We start from the raw sequence: 17,910 nt of genomic DNA on the forward strand, positions 1-17,910 counted from the left end.
GAATATTTACCATTCATGATAATAGTGACCAATAATCCTTTGGTACCGGGAAAAAGGGAAATTCTTAGGTGTCAGCATGAAAAATATTTCATTTTCAGAATGACGCCTACTTGAGTTTGTGGTAATATTTGCCTTTTCCCTATCGTTTTCCCTCATTTTTTGTGACAGTTGCACGTGAATCACCTGCGAAACATTTTCGGATTTTTCCTGGCGAGCAAGGGGCAGCCAGCGTCAATTACAACGGACTTTGTAATGGGCCTTATCGAGCGCTCTTGGCATGCAGGGAATGATTCTGGTGCTGGGAAGGTTTGTGCTGAGAATAAGAGAGAATATCGAATGAACCAGCTGTGAAGTCATTCATTTCTATTCTTCATGCTGAGTTTCCCTCTCCGATCTACCATCTTCTTAAGACTCCTTTATTGCTTTTCATTTCCGCTGTCGTCCCATGTCGGGGGCGTTTGATATGATGATTTTTCGTAGAATGATGATTTAAGCAAAACACTTTCTCGGTAATAAACTTTTCGAGTATATAAAATGAGAAATATAAATATTCAAAATAGAAGAATTGAATAAAATGACTCAGACACGCGTCCACTTCTTAGGAATTACTCTTTACCTTGAAAATCATGGGAAAATATCACGTGTTTCACGTGCCCAGGTGCCCTAGGTATACTATGAAAATGAAATTGAAAGGGGCAATTTCACATCATTTGAATCATGCAAGGAATGTGCAGGAGTATCACCAATTTGGTCAAATGTGTGCGAGAAGTATGTTATTACGGCAGGACTATCGAATAAACTAGCAAGATTGTTCATCCTCCATCCACGAATATATCTTATAGTAATAGAATATTACGGAAGATTTATTGTCATTAACGGAAATGAGTTGTTAGGATCCTATACTTTATGTGCTGTTTTTTCTCACCTGACCAAAGTAGTTCCAATAAACTGATATATAGAATTGATTAGCCGCTTTTCCCTGGCACTCCGTGATCATATATCAAGAGTTAACATTTTGAATTATTTAAATAAAGTCTTTTGCCCAAAAACTTGTAATTATGATTACAAACGCTTCATTCTGAAACACGAAATAATTTTTTTAAATTATATATTACGGAAATCTTTTGATAACAATATCGCAATATAAAAAAATACATTTATTACATTACTTTATACAATCTATGTTGTTGTATAGCTAGTAAGTGCGTATATAGTAGCATGGAATAATGTCAAACGTCCTTCCTACGACTAGCAAGGTATGATGTGGATGGAGAGTTAAAATTTATAAACAAAAAAATATTAACCCTTTCGTATTATGCTCACAGTATGTAAACAAAAAATTCGTGATTCCTAATCATTGAACCAGCATATAGGATGATCTGAAGGCTTAATGAATAAAGATTATTCGTTACAGTAATCACGAGAAAATGCCGTTATATATTTTTGGGATCTCTAAATAGCACGCAATAATTGCTCCCCTAACACAGAATGTCGACAAAATACATGTAAAACTGAACACTAAGTACTTAGCACATACCTGCGAATTTAATTAAGGAAATGAATCCGGCCGAAAATACGATTGTGATTAAGGAGTATGCTCTTCGGCTGAATATGTATGTGTGATGAGCACGGCTAAGCAATTATTCTTTGCGATAGTTTGCGCAGCGATAAATCCTTTTTGTGTAATGAGTTTGAAGGCTATTAGTCTAATGGGAATGCTTCTGCGAGAGTAGGTCAGTGAATTTCACAATATTTTTTTGTATTGACACATATACGAAATTTTGATTTGATTATGATATGATTTACCCATGTATTAGTTCATCCCATCCTCTTAATTCTACTCTTTTTCTTTCCCGAGTCAAGCTGCGTAGACCTCATAGTTAGCAAAATGAGTTTTATGGCGTGCATTGCAGAATGACTTCATTTCTAATAAAAAAGTGTGCATGTTTAAAACGTAATACTTATAGTATTGTCTAAAATTCTAATAAAATTAATGATGTAGCAGTAGGTAGGTATTCAAGAAATAAATGTTCCTCAATTTTATTTATGTAAAAATAATTTTAATACCCACACATTAATAATAGCATTGGACTTAAAGTTCAATTATCATCGTAATATATAATTCGGTCAACAAATTTATTTTAAATCCACAACCCGTTTCTGTAATCAAAGTATTGGAGCATTTCTAATCAATTTTAAGATCGATCACTAAGCAAGTTTAATAATGTCCTAGAGACCGTCAATTAGCTAAATATATACCTAAGCGTTTTACTTATAATCGAACAAAATAATTCTCTTTATAAATTAAAATATATTAAATAAATCCTCACCGACAATAACTGTTGGAGTATTATTTACAGATAATCAATTTCTGCCATTATTTTAGGATATGAAATGGAAATATATCCAATAAAAATTAAATGAATTAAAAATAGTTTCCCTCTTCATTTAGCCAATAAAATAATTTTTCGGTTAAATTAAATCGGTTTCATTTTGTATGCCATTTACCAACTAAGTAGCTTAGTAATACAAATTATATAAAAATCAAGCGGAGGAGGAATGCGTTCTTTTTGGCAGGAGTGACACAAAATGAGGCGAATTATTCGTGCATGTAATCAGCGTAAAGCACGATGAGAGAAGAAATATAACGTCCACGTAAACGAAGGAATATTTCTTCACTCACGATGTGATAACATATTGGGATCTGAGTGAAAACAATTAGTGACCTCGATACTTTTTTCATGAGGGGCAATGGCAATCGAAGGAATATCGTTGAAGGGTGTTCAAATACTAAAGATCAAATGATGAGTCACTCATTTTCAAATCTTATATCGTCACCTCAATCTTCTTAATGTGAATTAAAATGAAAAATTTGCATTGGTGGACCGATTCCATTAAAAATATAAATGATTCGGTTTTATTTGAAATGACGGAGAATAAATTCGGGGTCGGCAGTCTCGCCGTATCACTTTAGGTGATGGGTTTAGGCAACGCAGCTCAGGCGTAATACGAGGATTTACCGTGTTTCCGTCCATAGTTCCTTCATTTTTCCAAGAGTCACGCCGATGGAACACAACCCTCCCCCTCATCTTAATTCCTCCCCCTTTGCCTCGGCACTTCCTCCTCCTACCCCTCAACCGCGTCCCCTGCTGCCTGTCCTCCCTTGCCCGCACCTCTCCCTCAACCACCTTCAACCGAAAACTCATATCCCCCCAGCCGCTTGTAATGCCGCCGCTGCCTCGCACCGACTGAATCACAACGGGCCCGAACTTTGCCCCTCCTTCTCCCAGTACCGCCCACCCACACCCACGTGGCCCACCCATACACACACACACGTACATATGTATTCTTTTATTTCCCATTCCCGAGGAGTATCTTCATCTCTCGCCCTTCTCCTCCTCCCCTATCTCCTCCCTATTTCTCCGAATGCCCACCCTCCCATCCTCAGCCGCCTTCGAAACGACCACCTCTTCCCGCCGATAACCCTCCCACGAGCTCTCATCCTCCTTCTTCCACCCTACCCTTCCCCCCCCGCCCGGTTCCTCCCCATTATGAGTACATATTTGAGACGGCTCGAGAGGAGAGATAGGGCGGGAGTGGGCGGGATTCCCCAGGGAGAGGAATAAAAGAAGCGGCCCACCATCAAAAGTAACCCCTACCGACATAGAGAACAAAATATAGCCATCCAATCGTGCCTCGCATGCACGCGCGAGGTAGTCTGCCGATCGCCGTTCGAGAGCAAAATTTCGTCTCCCCTCCCCCTTCACCCCCGCAGGCGATAATTTGGCAGTATCATTCCCATCCACGGGCAAATACTAAACGCCTTGGCTTTCGCGTGCGTGTGTCCTTTCCGTTTGCCGACGACGCCGGAGCACAACTACCGGATTTTATTATTTCCCCGATCCATTCGAAGTGGCCCACGCAGGAGTTCACGGCATCCCAGAATGGGGATGAAGGATGAAATCCGATCGGATCCAGGCGGAGCGAGCTTCGAAGGAAGCTGGATCATCGCAGATGGTATACGAAATTCCAGTATCCCATTAGGGCGGCAGCCATCGATACCGCACACATGTTCTACCAGAAAGCGAGCATTTCCGCCCTTCTCCAATATGGGATTGATCGAAATATTGCCCTCTCTCTTGTGCTTATGCGTTCGGTTCGCTTCCTATCCCTTCCGAAAAAAAAGTTCCGCCCACCTCCGCTCCCTCAACGCACACACTCCTCGCCTATTCTTTTTCCTTGGCTGCGAAACTTCCCCCGACCCTCCCTCCCTTCGAGGAACCATGGCGTCCACACCCACCCGCCCCGTACCACAATCCTCTCTCCCTAGACGTCCGCCCCCGTCCCCGCGGCGGTCCTCCCGGTCCCCACGGGTCCCTCCTCCTCTCTCCTCCGCCACCCCTGCCGCCGAATTGCACACGACTCCCACTCTCGCCCACACCCTCGCTTCCCCACCCACAACGTCCCTCATTTCTCCTCACTCGCCCGGCCTCGGAAGTCGCCCCGGATGTGGCGCCTCCCTCCAACGCCCTGGGACCCCCCTCCCCGCCTAATGCCCCTCCATTTCCCCCTTCGGGCTTTAATGTCCCCTTCTTTGGGAGTGCCATCACGGACGCTCGTGACAATCTCTCGAAACAGCGGAGCATTTTGTGGTGTTCGCTCCGCCCCCCGCCCCTCCGACACCCCCGTCCGTCTCTCCGTCCGTCCGTCCATCCTCCCCCCCAACACACGTTTCTTCGCCGCCACCTTTCCAAACTCCCGCACTCCGCCGCGTCTCTCTCGAAACCCTCTCCGCTCCACGCCCTTGCACCCACACCATTCCCCGCCGCACAGCGCACCTAACCACACCACCGCACACCCTCTCTCGCTATGATCTCTCTCGAACGGGCAGAAAGGGATGATTCCCGCCACATGCACACCCTCTTCCTTCCCCCCGCCATCACCATTTTCTCTCCCGCCGTCGACCTCGCCTCTCTCCGCCGGTCCACCCTTCCGGCCCGGGTATGTGTGTGGATGTGTATGTGTGTGTGTGTGGGATTGTGCGGTTGGCATGAGCCGAGCTCGAATTAGGAAAGACCTAGAGAATCAGGAGGCGGAAACGAGAAAAGACTCGGATCAAAGGTATTCCATGAATTCTTTTTTGTCGTGTTCTCCCGCTGTCTCATTCTGTCTGTGAATGGCACCCTATTTGGGTTAACTTAGGACGTGATACGATGCATTGCAATGAACAATTTGAAATGGGCTGAAAATTGAGGCATCATCTTTTTGTATCTTTTGGGCGCGTTCGAAGGTGCAGCCGCGCTTGCATTCATTTGTCGTGTGAGTAAAAATAAAGAGAGGAGACATTTCAAACAAATGGCATGGTAAATAAATTTGGAATTTGCTCGAGCGGTATATTGCGCTCTAGCGCTTCAATACAATTTAAAGGAGCTTAATCACACCTCCGAAAATGCAAATTGACAAGTGTTCAGTCCCAAGAAGATGAAACTCATAGTACTGAATTGTTTTGTACCGATAAAAAAATAGGCTCAGACGTTTTCTGTGCTATCATTGTCCAGGCCAGATGAAACACGGTAAGGCCCGGTAAGATTAACCAGGTTGAAGATGTCATCACTATAGTAACGCATATAACCCGAAGGAGAAAATTGGAGACGATGGAAATGTGTTACTATAGAAGAATGCTGATTATAAAGTGGATAGAGGAACAGAATTTTAAAGTGTGAGTGAAGAGAGTTGACTCTGAATGACACTCACAAGCTGAAGTGGGAACATGACTGGGCATATTCTGACGCACGATAGTATACTGAAGACCATAGCTGAAGGAAACATGGAGAGGAAAATAAGAAAGGAAGGCTGAGTATAAACTTCGGGAAGCAGATAATAAACATGTCTCTGCAAGGACCTATGAGGAAATTAACAGATCGGCATGGGACAAGACTGTCTGGAGAGTGACTACAAACCAATCCTCTGATTGATGACCAGTGCCATCTGAAAATTTAATGGCCAATAGTATTAAATTTCAAGATTAATTGTAACAATCTGATGGAAATAAAACGGTTAAAGGTGGTATTTCCAGGAAATGTTAAACTTCTTGATGGCGTCCAAAACAGTCTGATTTTGTAAAAAAAATTTACAACCTGTCATTACATCAAAACTGGTTCATGTGAGCTCAAGTGTGGTATGAGAGTAAGCCACCTCATACGGGATTAACACTGTGCCAGAGATGATTCGACATATCAAAATCACAATAAATGGGATTCATTTATATATGAACAGTTTCCGTGGAATTACATCGTTCCAGAATATTGCCCAGGCATGGCAAACAATCCAACCCGCAAACATAATAATGGAAAAGTAAGGACGAATTGTGTGAATATTGAGTGGAGGTGGGGATGGGATGGGGGGGGGGTCAACTGACCAGATGCAAAGGTAAACGGAACAATATTTGTGACGGAAAGAAAGGAATGAAATGCAAAAACGCTATTCGAGTGATGTGAGAGTAAGGAAATACCCACGAGTGACTTTAAGCTTAATGAAATGAAAACAGGTTAAATGAGTATCAAGTTTGAATTTTCGATAATTGTAAAACCGATGTAGCTAGATATTTAGCAAAAATGAAATTTGAAGTACCAACGGTATTGATTGCTGTTAATTTCAACGAAACCATTACGAGTTCATAATGCTGACTCCTCTCTTAATACTACTGTTTTTCATGCAAATTTTAGTAAAAACAGAACACAGCAAAATTGAATAATAGCCAAAGTGGTAAGGCTAAAAATTTAAATTATCTAAACGCTATCAAAGATAATCTTTAGATATCTCATGAACCTATCTTTTGACTACTCTCATTTTAATATTTGCAGGTATCGCGAGCTTCGGCAGTACTACTTAATCTTAAATGACGCAAATCAGAGCATTCTATTTTATGACTTTAAAATAAGGTAATATCGTAATACAGTTATGAGAAAGGGACGAAACCCAATTTAAAGATAAAATTTTACTCTTGTTATAATGATCAACCATACGTGTATGTATATATATATATATATATATATATATATATATATATATATATATATATATATATATATATATATAAAACACTTTTTGAAAGTCTCACGGACGTGATTAATAATGTATAACAATTAGCACTAGTGGACACAGACAAAAACACACAAAAAAGAGACTCACTATTTTTCGAATTTTCGGTTGTCGTGGCTACCTTTATCAAGGCTTAAACTAAAATACGAGGAGACGGAATTTCTAATGTTTATGCAATTCCAACCATCTAGTTTTTCATAATTTATAAAATCAATTCAGAAAAAGATTTCATGATTTGATCTTCCCCTGAATGTATTGCTAAATGAAAGGGCCTTTGACACGTAATTATCAAGGATGAGTAGGTACATAGGATTGTAAATCATTTCAAAGAGAGCTCGAACTACATAGCGTTTCTTGTTAACACAAATTGAAGGCTCGACGATTCATTTTAAATTATAATTTTTTCGGAATATCTACTCTTCTTTGCATCATATCGCTTTTTACGAGTAGCCTAGCCTGGCTTTCTGCTTCTGCGTTATCCGTTAAAGATCTTTTGCGTGGAATGTTATTTTATAAGATTGGGTTGGATAAGACCTTTTAGCTAACACACTTAAAAGTTTTTGGATTCGGGGAAGTAATCTTGGATTAAATATTTATCAAAAGATATCTCAGAAACTACTTTCTCACTAAATTTTTAAAACCGGAGGACGCATAGCATCTGCCATCACCTTTCTGCAATAGGGGAGTCAAATGACAACGTGAACCACCGGGGAGCAGTTATGCAGTGAGAAACATGTTGTTCCCAGGTTAGGATATCCCGAGCCGTGGGGGAATGCAGGAAAAAAGTACCCCATTCGAGCGATATTAGGCCGGCGAGAGAGCGAAAGAGATTGCTGCGGCGGAGGTGACAAAGAGGAAGGGGTGGCTAGCGCCGCCCCTTAGTGGGTATATCCTTCCGGCTCGTCGGAGAGAGCCACAGGGTGCACTTTCAGTAGGTAAGGAAACGGGTTGGCTGTAAGGGGAGACGGAGATTTGGGAGGAGGTACGGGAGGTTGACGACACGGGTGATGTGCGAGGGGAGGAAGAAAGCAAGGGGGTTGGCGGCACCGTCTTATGAGATTATGATAGCCCTGACCCCTCCTCCACGAGTAGGCAATCCCCATCCGTTTCCATTCTCCCTTATTTCGTCGAGTTTGAGGTGCTTATGAACGTCATAGCCCCGTTTATTGCCCCGTAGCACCACCCGAAAGGAGAGACCATTGTCTCTTTATTTTCCTTTTCCTTTTTTTAACGGTCCGGTAAATGAGGGGAGGAAAATGTGAGCGTGGGAATGAGTAGGAGTTTCGGAAAGGTATCCAAAGCTATGATTAGCTCAAGTGCCGAGACTTTCCGCCGATGCCTCCTCGTACGACAAATATTTCGTCCCCCTTTATGCTCAAAGGCTTACGGGAGTTCCGTTTCGTGCGGCATACCTATTGTTCGGCAAAGAGGCTTTTAAACGGAACTAGTTCATGCTTTCGGTCTAGGACAAGAAAATACTAGGCCAAAACTCTGACAACATTCCCCAGGTAGAAGCGTCGCTGTCAGTTTCCATTGATATAATAATAACTCATTAGTGTCAACATACTGAAAAGATTCTCAAATGATTCAAGCAAACGCAAAAAACTTTTAGCGAACCCGATCCAAAGTTATCTCTCACTTGATTCAGTCTTATAAAGTCTACATAAAAGGCTTAAAACTGCGGTTCAAAAAATAACACTGCTTGATATTTTCCCAGGCGCTAAGCTTTTCAAAGTAAAAATTATTCCGGCGGCGTATCCCGAAATCACAACACCACACACCAAACCCTCCAGAGACTTTCATTTTCTCACCCTACCGGCTTATTAATATTTATGCATTGTTCAATTCTTTATATTCTCCAGAGGAAAATAAAATAACTGAGACAAGATGAAATTTCATAGGGATATTAATGGCCTAACATCCATTAGTAGGCCTGACGATCAATCCAAGGCCTTCATAGTTCTTACCACGGGTAGGCATAGCAAAGGGTGGATTTGAGTTTCTTTTATTTCTTTCCATTTTTATTTAGGATGCCATTTGAGTCCAGTGCTATCTGGAAAATATATCGTTATGGCATCGAATCATAAAACGATCGCCTGACGCTTTTAGGTCAATCGAAATTCTCCCGGCTCTCCTTCCATGCCTCCACTCCGAATACAAAACGGAAGGGGAGCACACTTCACAGGAAACACAAATACCTTTTCCCTCGGTATCTTTTTGACAAATAGAACTTTATTTGAAGAACGGATCATATGAATTCGTTTAACTGATTGCTTTTCGTCGAATCCAAATGTTTCTCAATTTTATCTGGTTTCATCTCGCAGAAATTTTGACTGGGCCTCTTCCAATCTTTGGCCCGAAAAGATATCAGTTCCGTTTTAATCGAAATCAAGTATTAAATGGCATCGAAACAAGAATTCTGACTTGGATGCCTATTCGAGCCAAAGCAAAGGTCAAGGAATGAGAAATATCTTCCATCACAAGTTTCCATTAGGGAAGGTTTGTTTGTTTGGTTTAAAACCATTGCAAAAGCCCTTTTCACATGGAATGGACCTATAGAACCGACTTAAATGAGATTTTCTCTTTCACTGGAGAAGGGAAAAGGAGATATTGTTTCCAAAAACAAAGTAAATAATTGTAATTAAAAACAAATACAAATCAAAGGAAATCGAAATAAACAATTAATTACATTTTAGATAATTGTATACCGACTTACAGAAGGGACAAAATACAGATATATATATAAACATCTGTTTTCTATATTCTGATTTCGAAAAATACTTGGTGTCGATTTAAATGCGAAAAGCATGCAGGTAATGCGGATTAATTTATTCTAAAATGCATTTCATTGCATTTACTGAATTATTGACCGATTTATTTACTCAACGATTATATTAATTTATTTACCGATTTTATCGATTTATTGGATCACATGAAAGATAAAATAAAACTTTTTGATTAATTTACTTAAGACATTTATTCTTTCATCACTTCGATATAGGCAAATACCCCACGAAAAAATCATTGCAGCAATTTATGAGCCCTAACAGAGTACGTACAAAGATCCTTCTGTTCATTATGCAGTCACAATTGGGGAGAATTTTAATTTTTGGGCATGCATTCAATGGCCAATTTAAACTGCTATCATAGAATCTAAATATTCCTTCGTCAAACACCGGAGAAATTATATTGCAGGGGAAACAAACTACCGCGAGACAGGATGGAAAGTAACTGCACAGCACGGCAATTTTTAACCTTTCTCCGTTCGTTTGGGGAATGAATTTTATCATTGACTTCCCCTATTAGATGATGTCGGCGTATATCGTACATGATAGCCAACCGATGTTTTACTCAATAAATGCTAAGGTATTTACGAGGTTTTAAAGTAATATCATAGAAATTTAATTTTGTTACTGCTACTGCGCTCTTGATGCCCTCACCTAAGTTGTATAAACCATTTATATCCATTGAATAACTAGCAGTAGACGTATTATTAGTAGTATTATTGTGTTTCACAATTTTAAAAAGAAAATTAAGGAGAAAACCTGGATTTTACTGTTTTCGCAGGAAATGCATTCGCTGTAAAAATGGTAAAGAGAGAGGTATGGAGAAATACTCTAGGATAAACCTATGAATACACCTTCTTATTCATTAAATTAGTAAAACAATGTTCTCTTTTTATTCACAATCACGACCACCATTAATATTATCAATTACAAATTTTTTAAATGGAATTGTTTTCATATGGAAGAATAAAATACAGTTTATCAAGATGTACTTTTTCTGCGCCATCTGTGGTATCGCGTACGCTAAATTAAAAGCTTGAAAGTTGTAAATATGGACAAAAATCGGGGGCCAAGAGCGTTAGTGAGTGTTAAGACCTACGGCAAAGCGTTGCTTGATGCTTTACTGGACAACTTCAACGATGAAGCGATGCAGTTTCATTATAAATGTAATGAAATACCGACGTATGATATTTAACAATATTAAACGAACTTATTCATGAGTAGATTCATATAAAGTGACATTTAGGAACGCTTCGTTGTGGGAGTCAGCAAGTAAAATCAAATGTCCGCCTTGGATCAAATACTTTCTTTTAATTTTTCCGATATACACTACCATGCTAACTGAATACCAATTTCTACTGCTGATTAATGACATACTCCATAGTTCGATCAGTAACATTAAAAAGTGTGAAAATGTAGGGAGTTTACGGATTATGCATAACACTCTCCCACGGCCGTAAACGAAACTGTAGAAAAAGTAAAGAGGAAAAGGGCAAGAGAACATTATTACAGGCGAGATGATTGGAAAGAGACGAGAGAAGGAAATGAAAGATTCTAAAAACAAGGTTGGGAAGAAGAATTTACAAAGAATTAAATAATATGCAAGTGAGAGAATAAAAGAGCGGTGGCGGAAGAAGTTGTGGAAGGATAAGGAATGTTTACAAAGGGAGTGTGAAATGGGTGTACTGCACTGGAAGGTTAAATATATATCCAGAAATAAAAAGAAAAATCCGCGGAAAGAAACAGAGTTAAGTCTGGAAAATCATTGATTGAACCCGACAAGGATCAAGGGGATGGAAGGAATAGAGTGGGTAAATATAGAGTAAAGACACTTGGCCAGCAAGTTCAGACACAGATAATACGACGTAGATGAAGAAAGCTTAGACTCAGGAACACTTGTTTGCGGTATAATTCATACGCAGTGAAGGTGCTACTTGGAATAATCAAGAAAAGGATGGGGTGAGAGCCAAACGATTAAGGGAATAATCTCTTTAAGTATAAGAAAGGGGAGGTACGCGTTTGCCCATAGCAATAATGACATAGAATAAGAAAGGAACATTAAGTACAGACCTGCCTTAGGGTGCTCTGGTGCAAGTTGCAGATGGAGTAGGGATAGGCGGTGTTAGAAAGAGGAGTAAAACAGGGCTGTCTATAATTAACCTTACTTTTTAACGCATATATGAAGAAAAGGTAACAGATACATGGAAAGGACTGGAGATAGGAATGAAAGCCAATGGAGAGGTCGTAAATTCGTTACGGTTGCGAATGACGAACCTTAATTTGCGTCATTCATAGGCTTGCAAGATTCGCCGAGGACTTTGGAAAATCAGTGTGATAAAATGGGATGAGAATCAACGTAAATGAGAAGTTTATGAGGTAAGATGGAAATAAAGCTTAATAAAAATTGAAAAAAATGAAAATGACGTTCATGAACTATAGGAGGTGGAACAGCTGACATAAGTTGGATGTGTTTTGTATAGGCATAATCAAAGTAGTGGGGATATAAGTAAGAAGAAGAAATGTATTGGTAACAGATTTCACAAAAAGGAAGGAATTGATGCCAGGGATGTTGAGTTAGGGTATTAAGAAAAGGTTTGCGAAAACTTTGATAGAGAGCGTGGATTTGTTCGGCACGGAAAAATGGTCATTGAAGGAAGGTGATAGGCGTAGATTGGAGACTCTTGAAATGTGGATGTAGAGAAGGATGCGTGTAATGGAAAGAAAGGAAAGCAAACAAATATACCTGTATATACTATATACACACTCGTGTATATGCCAGGAGACGTAAAAGACCCGGCGTTGGAACGATATGAGCGATGCCAGAAATCGCCACGGGGTGAGAGTTCGGGCCACGACATGAGTTTGAGTAGGTATGTAGGAAAACAATTAAAGGCAGGTAGCTCAGTTTGCTATTGGTAGGCCTGAGATCTAATTCTGCAAAGGAGATATTAACATATTTAGGCTGAGAAAGTCTGAAACAGAGAAAATAAATATACTATGAAGCTTGTTCAAGGTATGAACCCGAGCGGAGTGAGAGAAAATAATTGCCTAATAAAATAGAAGGACTAAATAAAGCTGGTAAATATTACCACAAATTTAAAATAAGAGTGCGAATACAAAAGCCTGACAGTGGGAAAAACCCTTATTAAACAAAACTATAGAGTAATGGTATTCCACTCCTGAAAAAGTCCCTAAAACTAGAAAGGAATTTAAAAAGAGATTTCAAAAATATATGTCAAATTTTAGGAAGTAAATTAGTTAGTTTAATTTTTTATTAAAAGTTCTTATTAATATAAATATAACTATCAAGTAATCTACCGGTTAAAGTAGGTTTGGATGAAGACAGCTGCCAAATAAATATCCTGTCTCTCCCATTGAAACACAACCCAAAATCCTACTCTACACAAGCCCCTCTTCATCTCCGCATACCTTCCTCCCTTCATTCCGTCCATCGTCCCTATTCTATTCCTGCCCCTTCCTCGTTTGCCTAATATTCTCCCCTCTATCACAGTCTTCAGAATCTTACTGCCGATCAATAAGCTTTTCATCCATCTTTCCTGTCACCTTATGATTTCTCCTAACACTTCCCTCTCTTCACCCACCATACTTAACACCTCCTCATTTTTTTTCCCTTCGGTCCACTCAACATCCTTGCTTAAATCCCTGTCATCAATCCCCTCCTCGTGAAAGTCTCTTTGCCAAGTGCAATTCTTTTCCATACGTTCCATTTTTGCCCTCCTATTTTAACGTAAAAATTAGCCCTCCTATTTCTGCAAAATCGCATAATCTTTGTTTAATTTATATTGATTCTTATCCCATATCTATTGCACTAAATTTCCAATTCCCTCAGCAATGCTTGCAACTCCTTTGCTGATTGACAAAATGAAAATAAATGTATTTCATAAAGCTCAATCGAAGCCTTTACCGCAAGGCAAATGGGATGTTTTCTCAAAAAAAAAAATTTTAAATATGGTTACAAACACTTCTCTATTTATATTGGTTTCTCAAGTACTTAAAAGGACTGGGTGTTTCTCCAGCATTGGTATTCACACTGTCAACTTAAAATCATCTCTCCTTGGTAACTCCAACATTATGAATACTATTTTACCAATCTCATCCCGCTATACCTGTTTCACAGCTGCTCTTGGGGAGAATGTTGAAGTTGGCTTACTGTATCCTCGAAATCCTCGGGAAAAATCGATGGCGAGAACACACTAGCCGCAAGGGAAGGGAGGAGTTGAGGCAGAGGGGTGAGACGGGAAGATGATTGAATGATTCCTACAAAGGTGAGTGCTATGCAAATATTTGCCCAACGTTACGCACACTGAATAAATAGAACAGGACCGAGCAGATGATGTCTGGAACCACACCTTTCTTCTAAATTCAGCGCTGGGTCGTTGACGTCCGGTTGCTTTTAATTAACTTTAGGGATTGTGGACATTTTTTTCGACAATCAAGGCCTGAATGCGATGTGACAGTGACTCCAAAGGCAGATGTGGAGTGGAGATATCAGGATTTGAAATTGTACGTCCATATTGCTTTGTACATGTCAAATTGGTCCCACATTTCCCTCACGCGAATAGAATGGAGGTGATCGGAATGGATTCGGTTGGATCAGCTGCGCCGAAATATCAGTATTTCTCCGAAGCATAATATCCATATCCATAAAATAGGGTCTACCATTCAAAATAATTGGAAGGGAGGGGTATGATCCAATTCGGTAATTTACATTGTTCCAATATAGCATATGCGATTTTGCTGGACGAAATTTGTTGGCGTAATTTTCAGATGAAGAGGCGGACAATGCATTAATAGTTGTCGCACTTAATTACGAAAGAATTGAAAAAGGGCCGTAACTCTTAGCACAACAAAACTCTGGCTCCAAAAATGTTTATTAAAACTATGCTAAGCCAATGCGTTTACGGAATGAATTCCGAAACTGATCTCAAAATAAAAACAAAGGCTGGATAAAAAATATGGCGCAGCTCTGAAATTATTTTTTCATTGAAAATAATCATCGCTAAACAATGGTTATTTCCTCACCATAAATTTCGGTGACCCCTTTCCAGATTAGAGAAGTTCTGTGCATTCATATTACGGAGGAATAATTTGTTGCAAGCTGTTGGGAGGAACTTACATATGTAGCACATTTTCCATTTGACCCATTTTGATATCCAGTAAATAGTTAATCACCAATAATTAATGCAATATCTTTAGTGTTGCTTATGGGATTTAATCAATACGACTTTCCACAGGGATTTATTCAATTTTTCGAAACACCTTGACGACACATCTAATATTAATAAGTTTCGCTTTACAGCCATACGTAATTATACTTACATAAATTATATATGTAATATGTGCATTTGCCCAATAAGTGCGTAAAAATATATTTCTTTCCTCAAATTGTACTCACTGTGTGGAAATTGCCGTTTTCAGTAGTGATCTCTATGACGTCGAACGCCAGACATTCTATTATGGTCGGCTTACCCACATTAACACACCAAGAGAACAAAGCGAATCGGTAGTTATTTCGTAAAAATGCTAGATTACAACCGAAAAATCAGCATGAAAGGGAAATTCTTCCCATGATTCGACTGAGAAACCAAGATTTTCTGGTGCCAAGCTAAGGGATTGGATATCAATATATTTATCTGGTTTTAAATGTAGCTATTTATAATGAAACATTTTTAAAAATATTTTCAAGGAAGAGAATATTACAATTCAACCTAAGGAGCAATGGCGAAATGGAGCAGAATACATCACTATTGACGTTACAGAGAAAGGTAATTGCTCCATTGTTAACCACTATATACGATACTTGTACAGAAGGATTGATAGTGGTGGAGGTTCCATGCTGACAAACAATGTCGCATAAAAAAACGGTGAAGGTCGCAACAAAACACGGCATTAGCCTCTATGCAATATGTAGCGTTACTTCACAAGTGCCACGTGGACGATTTTCCCTCGGCAGAAGAATACGGGGTTCAACCTCGCACGATTCGATGACGAATGGGGATCAAGGAGAGGAAAATAAGGGGAAAATGTCCCAATATAGTGCAATAGGGAAAACATGCAAAATAAGAATGGGTAAAAACAATGAAACCATGCTGATAAAAAAATGGCATGACCCTCACGATAAAGTTGACAGAGAGTTCAGGAATACATGCGACCGCCGGGAATTACATAAAAGAACTAGAATAGACATTAGCCGGATTAAGTTCTTGGTTTAGAAAATTAGCAGTGGATCTTGATCGTGGAAGGATCTAGTAGGAAAAAAAATTGAGGAGACTAAAGGTGGAAGTGTTTGAGTAATGACCAGAAACATTGGAAAACATAATGGTGGCCTGAAATGAGAATTACATATGGCAGTAGTGATCACACTCTTTCAGCAACATCGGTGCAAAAAATACACATCCTGAAAACAAAGCCGAATAGATTGCATTCTTCAGCCGGACAAGGGGTACGAAAACCTGGTGAATAAGAGAAAACCTTATCTAGTGTTGATGCGAACAGTGATCATCAGCTACGGGCCACCAAACTCCGCCTTTGATGCAAATAAAAAATATTACAAGACAGGAATTAAATCGAAGTGTGCAAACGCGGTGCTCGGGAAATCACCATTGAAAAATCCACTCCGGTAATCGGTAAGAATCTGATGATAGCAAGGGAGGCCAACACCAAAAAACATTAAATGAACTGGAAAATAAAGCTATAGAAACATTTTGGAGTGCTACTCGTGCATATGGGACTCTCACCAGGTGGTCATGGATAACGACACAAGCATGAGAAATAATAAAAAAGTACGCGAATTCAAGAAAGAACCATAGTTGCGGAATCTTCACAAGTAGTTGCGAAATCCAGTCATACGAACTTCAAACAGGTTCTTGAAATTGTATAGCAAAAGCTATTACCAATAAACCGATGAAAACAGAGATGGCATTGAGACGTGAATTAAAATAAACAAATGAAGGCATCGAAAACAAACGGAAGAAGTACAACAAGGTAATGAATAAACGTCCAATCTCTCTGAAGGATGCTGCAGTAAAAGATGAGGCTATTACAGTTGAATATGGTCGCTCGGATGCATCGAGAAATGAATTAAACACAACAACTCACAGTATTTAAAAAAGTGTATTGCCCTAGGGAGACATATTAACTGGATTAACGTAATCAAGACTCTCCTATATAAAGCAAAAATTGTCTTGATCTAAATTCATTTACCTTTGGAGATATCATATAGAAAGCAATAAATATAGTAAAAAAAGGGGGCCGGTTTATTTGAGGAACACGGATTCTTGTGCCTAGTGAAAAACTTTCAAAGTTTTAAGAGGAATAATCACCTGAACCATGTGTCATATATTACGAAATGAGGTATGTTTTAGGGACTTTAGAAATGTTTTTCTTGAATTTTAAGGAAACTATTGAAAACATTGAGTAAAACTATCTACGCTTTTCTTTGAGAAAACACAATGTGTATAATTCAAGCGGCACAGCAGTAATTTCAAAAATGTAAAACAGCCAAGTCAACACAATTTCAAAGTAAAAGGGAAGAAGAACATAAAACAGATTAAATAAACGAGTTAGTCAGAGAGAACCATGGGCTTTTACTAGGGCATCCATCATACACTTGGTAGAAGCAATAAAAGAAGCACATGAAAGCGATATCAGAGCCATTTCAGATCATTAGGGGAGTAATTAACATGCTCCACTTGACAGATGACATCGCAGCTATAGTAGAGAAACGAGAAGAACTGCAGGCATTCGAGGGAAATAATGGTTAAATTTCGTCCAGGCTGTAACGTGAACGAAGGAAAACTAAAATTTAAGTAGGTAGGCTGAAGAGAGACTTTGAAGGCAGATGTTGCGCCACGAAGAGGGAAATTAGAAAGAAAATGGAACATTTCTCCTGCCTCGGAAGCATAAAAACGTGGGATGGAAGAAACTCGAAGATCAACGGCAAAATTTCACAAGTCAAAGAGGCTGTTACGGTAAAGAGGCAACTACAGCGCTCAATAAAGTT

Source organism: Hetaerina americana, unplaced genomic scaffold, assembly GCF_022747635.1.
Source record: "Hetaerina americana unplaced genomic scaffold, ioHetAmer1.1.p SCAF_1, whole genome shotgun sequence".
Classification (NCBI taxonomy): domain Eukaryota; kingdom Metazoa; phylum Arthropoda; class Insecta; order Odonata; family Calopterygidae; genus Hetaerina; species Hetaerina americana.